This window comes from Spinacia oleracea, chromosome 4, assembly GCF_020520425.1.
Source record: "Spinacia oleracea cultivar Varoflay chromosome 4, BTI_SOV_V1, whole genome shotgun sequence".
NCBI lineage: Eukaryota > Viridiplantae > Streptophyta > Magnoliopsida > Caryophyllales > Amaranthaceae > Spinacia > Spinacia oleracea.
The window spans coordinates 78,522,802-78,530,722 of NC_079490.1; the positions used below are offsets into that span (position 1 = coordinate 78,522,802).

At 34.6% G+C, this 7,921-nt stretch overlaps 1 long non-coding RNA gene across 2 annotated transcripts; it reads left to right on the forward strand.

The window, feature by feature from the left end:
* Nucleotides 1-385: 385 nt before the first annotated feature.
* Nucleotides 386-7,467, forward strand: LOC110777017 (uncharacterized). Of its 2 annotated transcripts, XR_008932359.1 has the most exons (8): nucleotides 386-616; nucleotides 2,126-2,266; nucleotides 2,441-2,492; nucleotides 3,236-3,293; nucleotides 3,908-3,990; nucleotides 4,429-4,645; nucleotides 4,740-4,838; nucleotides 7,311-7,467. It is a non-coding gene; the product is annotated as an uncharacterized lncRNA (long non-coding RNA). The 2 variants fall into 2 exon arrangements; XR_008932358.1 differs by lacking the exon at nucleotides 386-616 and having other exon boundaries at nucleotides 1,999-2,266.
* The last annotated feature ends 454 nt before the right edge of the window (nucleotides 7,468-7,921 follow it).

Consider the following 7,921-nt stretch of genomic DNA (forward strand, 5'->3'; position numbering starts at 1 on the left):
GGACAAGGCTCGCTAGACGAAGGCCCAGCACGAAGCCAGACCATCGCCCAGCAAGCCACACGCATCACCAACACACGCCTAGCCTCGACCAGGCCCAACGCAAGCCAGGCCCAACCGAAGCCATGGGCGCGCGCGGACAGCAGTATGGGCCGAGCGCTGTGCGCTCAGCGTGGGCCGCAAGGCCTGCGCGGGTGTACGGTGCTCGTGCGATGTTCGTGTGCGAATCCTAAAGCTATCGGGATTCGATAAAAGATTAAATCCTAAAACTGTTAGATAAAGTTTATTTAATAGAGTCCTAGCATGATTCTAATTAAATTAATTAGTATCCTAATAAGATTCCAGTTCCTTTTCCATGCCTCTATAAATAAGTGCCTAGGGTCATTATTTACAGATACGATTGAAGTATTCTAAAGGGTAAGTTTTGAAAGAAAAATTCAGCCATACACTTGCACTAACCTAGCCGAAAATCTATACTACCTTAAGGGCGATCCTAGTTGGTCAAACTTGAGGCGGATCCGGACGTACTGTGGACTATCTACGGAGGGACGACATTTGGAGTACTAAAGACTTGTTCTTGTTCGGTTCGGGCGCAGCTAGGGAGGGCACGCTACAAAGTGTATGCTCCTAAATTATGCTAAATGATTATGTGTAAATAATATGTTTCCTGGCATTAAGGTTTTCCGCATGATTTATGTTTTGTCATATGTATCATAACCTAACAGTGGTATCACGAGCCTCTTATTATTTTCATAATCTAAATTGCATAAACATGGTTAAATATTACAAATTTGCAAGAATTAAAAGGGGTGATTAATTTTCGTAATTGTTAATTAATTGCAAATTGCGTTTATTTAATTATATGTACGCAGTTTTTCGGCAGTTTCTTCGTTACTCATCCAAATCGAGTGATTTTTGTGTCAATTCCGCATGTAAAAGGCATTCTAAAATTCGAAGCCTAACTATGACTTTTCGGAGGTTTTAGTTTTTCGAATGCAAAATTTTGTAAATTTAAGATGTTAAATTAAATATTTGCGATTCTTGTTGTTAAATCTTGAATTTTTGATTGACCTACTGTATATGTTTAACAAGTTTGAATGCCTAGCCTTGTTAATTATGCAATCTAATTTGTAATTATGATTAATTTGTTGAAAATTGGAATAATTTAGAATTAATTTGATTTTCATAATTAGTTAATAATTTAATTAGATACCTATGATTAAAAACCACCATAAAAATTGTAAATTTGTGTTAAATTTTAAATTTTTATGACCTAGACTTGAATCCATGTTAATCGGAAATCAATTAATTAACAAATTTTCGATTTTTCGCCCTAAAATTATGAAATTAATATGATTTATTAATTTGTCATTAATTTTGAAAATAAATTTTTTAATTTTTATGCGATTCGCTCATATAACTTGCACGCACAAAGCAATGGACGCTACAGTGGTGTTGTATAGTGCGGGCATGCGACGACGAGCAAGGGAGCTCGTCGCCCATGCGGTACGAATGCAATGAGCAAGGCTATGGTGCACGAGCACAAGGCAGCAGACCTGCCTTGTGTCGTGTGCTGTGTGCGATGGGCGAGTGGGCAAGGGCGAGAGAAAGGCAGCGAGCAGTCGCGTGCAACGCGCACTGCCTCGCGCAGCGATCGAAGCCTCGCGCGCAGCGAGTGCTGGCTCGCGTGCGACGAGCGCTACGACTGCATCGAAGCCTCGCGCGCAGCGAGCGCTGGCTCGCGTGCGACGAGCGCTGGCTCGCGTGCGACGAACGCTGGCGCACGCCCAGCGATGGTGAGCAGCGAGCGTGCTTCGACGATGCCTTGCGATGGTGAGCAGCAGCACACTAGAGGAAAAATCATCATGTGCTTCCCATCAAGTGCGGCTCATTTAGTAAATTGGCAGCACTTGAGAGCACTAAAAAAAAGAAAAAATACATTTTCACAAATGCGGGCTCATTTTAGAAAATTGGCAGCACTTGAGTTCAATTGCGAGCTCTAAACTCAAGTGCGGGCTCATTTTAGAAACCAGCAGCACAAAGTTATCTAAAAGTACAAGGGCGAGTTTTTTTTTTTCATTTTCCCGCTCCTCCTTCGCTCCTTGCCTCACATTTGTTTCTCTGCCAGAGGGCGGCATTGAAGAAAATCACAGCACACACACTCACCCTTCTCTGTCGTGCCGCCCACCTCTGCCGCGCCGCCGCTGCGCTATGCTCTTCCTCCTTTCCCCACCGCTGCCGCGCTCTGCTCTCCCCTTATCACTTCTAGGTTTGTAATTTAAAACCTAACTTTTATTCAATTATTCTCTGCTTTCTCTATTTCGGGTGGGATTTTGGTTGTCCTAAACAAAGCCTGTTATACTTCTCTGCCGCGTCTAGGATTTTGTGAATTTAATTGTACTTTTGTTGACTGGTTTTTAATTTTATCAAACTAAACCTCCAGATCTAGCCTTAGCCTTCGCACCGGTAACAAGATATATTTCTCGAGCTTCTGGGTAAGGAAATTCAACTAGATTCCTCTCCTATGTAGTTGGTTTTTGCTTCTTTTTCAAATTCAGTCTAAATTTTACTAAATTTATGTTTGTTTGTATAGAAGGATGGTTTTTTTCCCCTGTTTACGCTGTTTCTCCGTTTTTATCATATCACTCTTATGTCAACATGCATTTTAGTTTCGAATCTGATGTGAACTTGACAGGTAATGGTAAGTAGCTGATCAACAAATACATTTATCAATTACTGGGAGATTTCAATGGGGTGACAATAAGTCGATGGCAACTGGCTGGAATTGTGAAATTTACCTGTCCATATTGTATGATATTATATATATATATATATATATATATATATATATATATATATATATATATATATATATATATATATATATGTTGCTGATTTTTAAACATTTTGCAAATATGTTTACCATCATCCTATTTGTGGGTTATAATAGTGCCAATGCCTGTTCATTTGTCCATTAGTTTTGCTTGTGGGGAGTTAAGTAACTAATTTAATTAATAAGTGCCAATGTCCATATAGTGCCAATGCCTGTTCATTTGTCCATTACCCTGATGGTCTTTTGTTTTGATATGTGTTTGTTCCTGGTCAGCTTAATAATTAGTATGACTTATTAGGAATGAAGTGTTAGTCTGCTAGATGGTGTTATGTCAAGTGTTTTGTTAGCAAGCAGAACTTTGGCTTGGTCTGTTCAACTCATTCAACTCGTTTTGTATGTATGCAGACTTGTAAAATAAGTGTAAATGCAGTCGTAGTAAATGCATACCAATCTACAAAACAAGGTACGTATTAATCTAATTACACTAACTTTTTTTATATTATTATTATATTGCCTCAATGTTCCAGTAATTAGTTGATATCAATTCCTACTCTTCCTATTGGAATTTGTATATCCTCAATAGTGCTATTTTGGAATACGTATAAATGATCAAAATTCAGGTTCATCTAATCCTAACTGAAAATAAGAACTTCATTTCCAGTTTTAATGAAGATTAGTTATGTATAAGTTTATATAATTGTATTTGAATTGAGTTGAATAATATGAAGGTTTAAACAAGTATTGATTGTTGATTTACCCTTCCAGGGCTAAGTTATGAGGGATGTGATTCTTGGCTTACCTGGACCTTGGGCTCATCATAATCTATACTATCAAAATTGGTTGTCTTTCTGAAAGTGTTTCTGCTTACAGTTAATTGTGAAGTTGTCTACAATATATAAAAGTATTAACTACTCTGATTGCGACCCTTTCTCCGAGTCATCTTTAGGATCGGGTTTCTTCGAGTGTGGTTCATGTCAAAGTAAATTGTCCCTAAATTTCATAGATATCTGATTTATGAGCTATTTTATATGTGAAACTTTTGAGTTAATGGTTGATTGGTCGTCCATTTTTATATAGGTAAGTGCACCAATTCCTATTTGCACCTTTGAAGACCGAAGAGCGTGTAATGTATTTGGTTGCCCTGATCCACTCTATTGAAGGTATTTTGTGCTTGTATTTTCCAAGCTTTATGGCTATAATTGTTTGCACTGCCGTTTACAAGTCATTGTTTAACTTCCTTTTCCCTCCGCTTTTCACATTTTCTTTTCATTGTAAACACTCTCTTCCCCCTGTTTCAGTGTTGCCAGCAGATTAGTTTCGCAATTCTTGTTCTGATCCACTGTTGTTGTTGCTGCTGATATGTTTCCAGCACATCAGAACCAACAGATAAGATCAGCTGGCAACAAATCAACAGCGGCATCAGATAAGATCAGCAATTGTGATTCTGATATGTTGTTGCTTCCGATCTACTGTGCGAGCTCAATGTTTTTGCTCGCTCTATTAAATCTCTTTCTTTCTCTCGTTCTGTCTTTGATTTGCTTTGCATTTGAGTTTTGGTTAATAAAAAAACTGACTAATGGTTTTCTTGTTTTGTGAAGAATCTTTCAATATTGAGAATGATCTAGTGAAGAAAGATATATTTCTAAAAGGTGTGGGCATAAGATTCAGGGATTTGAAATCCAAGTTCGTGAGTGGTTGGATCACTAAAAAGAGACAAAGAGTTGCAAGAAACAACTATCAAGGAAAACGAAGAAGAGAAAAATGAAAGCGAAAAGAAGCAAGCAAATAGATCAAGACTATGGGAAATCAGTGAAGGTAAATGATTTCAATTGTTATATATTTTCATTAGTTGTTATTAGCTCAAAAACTTACCTTTGTCTTACATACATTTTATTTGTGTGATTCCTAGTGTGCACAACAAACCGACAATACCAAGTGAGGCTTCTACGTGATGAAGTTCATGCACGATATAGTCACAAGTTGTACGGAAGTCGAAGATCTTGAAAAGGTACACATTATGTAATAACTACGTATAACTTGACCAAAGTGGGTGAGAATGAGTCTTAGAAACGTTAAACTAAGTCTAATAAACATGTAGGGGTTTAAAGTACTTAGTTACTTTCATTAGTTGAAAGTTAGAAACGAAATAAGCCATTCTAGTCAAAATGTGACCTGTAATGATCAAACGAGCCTTATATGTGCATAAGTTGACCAAATTAGGAGAGAATTAGTCTTTGAAACATAATACTAAGCATATAAAACATTTACATGGTATAAAATACTTACTTAGGTTCATCAGATGAAAGTTAGGAGCGAAATAAGCCATTTTAGTCAACATATGACTTATAATGCACAAACTAGCCTTAAATGTGTATAACTTAATCAAAGTAGGTAAAATTACGTCTTAGAAACATTAAAATAAGTCTAATAAACATGTAAAGGTTTTAAAATACTTATTTAGCTCATTAGTTAAAAGTTGAGACCGAAATAATCCATTTTAGTCAAACTGTGACCTATAATGATAAAACGAGACTTAAATGTGATTAACTTGACCAAAATAGGTGAGAATGAGCCTTTTAAACATAAAATAAGTATATTAAACATGTACTGGGTTTAAAATACTCATTTAGGTTTATTAGTTGAAAGTTGGGACCGAAATAATTCATTTTAGTCAAAATATGACCTATAATGATCAAACGAGTCTTATATGTGCATAAATTGACTAACATAAGTGAGAATGAATCCATGAAACATGAAACTAAGTATATTAAACATCTAAAGGGTTTAAAATACTTGTTTAGGTTCATTGGTTGAAAGTTGGAACCGAAATAAGCCATTTTAGTCAAAATGTGACCTATAATGATCAAACGAGTTTTAAATGTGCATAACTTAACCAAAGTAGGTGATAATGTGTATATGAAACATAAAACTAAGTATGTTTAACATGTAAAGGGTTTAAAATTCTTATTTAAGTTCATTAGTTGAAAGTTAGGAGCGAAATAAGCCATTTTAGTCTAACTTTAATAAATAAACGAGCCTTAAATATACATAACTTGACAAAAGTAGGAGATAATGAGTCTCTGGAACATAAATCTAAGTGTATTAAGCATGTAAATCATTTTAAATACTTATTTAAGTTCATTAGTTGAAAGTTAGGACCGAAATAAACCATTTTAGTCAAAATGTGACCTATAATGATCAAATGAGCCTTAAATGTGTATAACTTGAGAATGAGTTTTAGAAACATTAAAATAAGTCTAATAAACATGCAGAAGGTTTAAAATGCTTATTTAGATTCATTCGTTCAAAATTGGGAGCGAAATAAGCCATTTTAATCAAAATACGACCTATAATAAACAAACTAGCTTTAAATGTGCATAACTTCTCCAAAGTAGGTGATATTGAGTCTTAGAAACATTAAAATAAGTCTAATAAACATTTAAAGGGTTTTTAATACTTATTTAGGTTCATTAGTTTAAAGTTGGGAATAAAATAAGCCATTTTAGTCCAAATATGGCATATAATGATTAAATGAGCCTTAAATGTGTATAACTTGTCCAAAGTAGGTGAGAGAATGAGTATTTGAAAGTTAAAACTAAGTATATTTGACATGCAAAAGGTTTAAAATACTTAATTAAGTTCATTAGTTAAAAGTTAGGATCGAAATAAGCCATTTTAGTCAAAATTTAACCTATAATGATCAAACGAGCCATAAATGTGTATAACTTGACCAAAGTAGGTGAGAATAAGTCTTTGAAATATTATAATAAGTATAATGAACATGTAAATGGTTTCAAATACTTTTTTAGGTTCATTGGTTGAAAGTTGGAACCGAAATAAGCCATTTTAGTCAAAATATGAACTATAATGAACAAACGAGCCTTAAATGTGCATAACATGACCAAAGTAGGTGAGAATGAGTGTATGAAACATAAAACTAAGTATATTAAACATCTAAAGGGTTTAAAATACTTATTTAGGTTCATTGGTTGAAAGTTGGAATAAAAATAAGCCATTCTAGTCAAAATGTGACCTATAATGATAAAACGAGCCTTAAATGTGTATAAGTTGACCAAAGTAGGTGAGAATAAGTCTTTGAAATATTATACTAAGTCTAATGAAGATGTAAATGGTTTTAAATATTTATTTAAGTTCATTAGTTGTAAGTTAGGAGCGAAATAAGCCATTTTAGTCAGAATATGAACTATAATGAACAAACGAGCCTTAAATGTGCATAACATGACCAATGTAGGTAAGAATGAGTGTTTGAAACATAAAACTAAATACATTAAACATCCAAAGGGTTGAAAATACTTATTTAGGTTCATTGGTTGAAAGTTAGGAGAGAAATAAACCATTTTTATTATTATAAGGTTCATTATTTCATTGTTGTGAGCAAATTATGTCTTAATTTATTATACCATACAATATTTATAATATAACTAACATATTTTTTTTCTTGATGGTCAATCTTCTTTAGGTATTCAACAATCCGAGGGAGAGACCTTTTACCATTGAGTAGATAAATGAAGTTCGAGAGAAGTTGGCAAACTTCAATACTATTTATTGTCTTTGATATTATCTTGTAGTGAATTTTAGATTATGGATGTTAGTTTTAATTGGATTGTAATGTAATCAATTTTTATATTTACAATTACATACTATTCAATTTAATTATCTATATAATTGGATACTTTTTTTATGTGATGTATGGAGGTTAACTAGTGGGCGTGGTCTAATTGTATAATATATGTAGCAGGGATATCAGTTATATAACAAATTTCTAGATCAAGTGCGGCTCATTATATATCAAGTGCGGCTCTTTTTTATGCTTGTGCTGCCCATTTTTATGTCAAGTGCGGGCTAATTTCCAAAATTGGCAGCACCAAATTTGTCAAGTGTGGGCTCATTTCCAAAATTGGCAGCACAAACTTTGTCAAGTGCGGGCTCATATTGCAAAATTGGCAGCACCAAATTTGTCAAGTGCGGGCTCATTTTGTAAATTGGCAGCACTTGAAGCATCAAGTGCTTCCAATATTTTGGCAGCACTTGAGAAACATCAAGTGCGGGCAAGACATGTGCTGCACATGT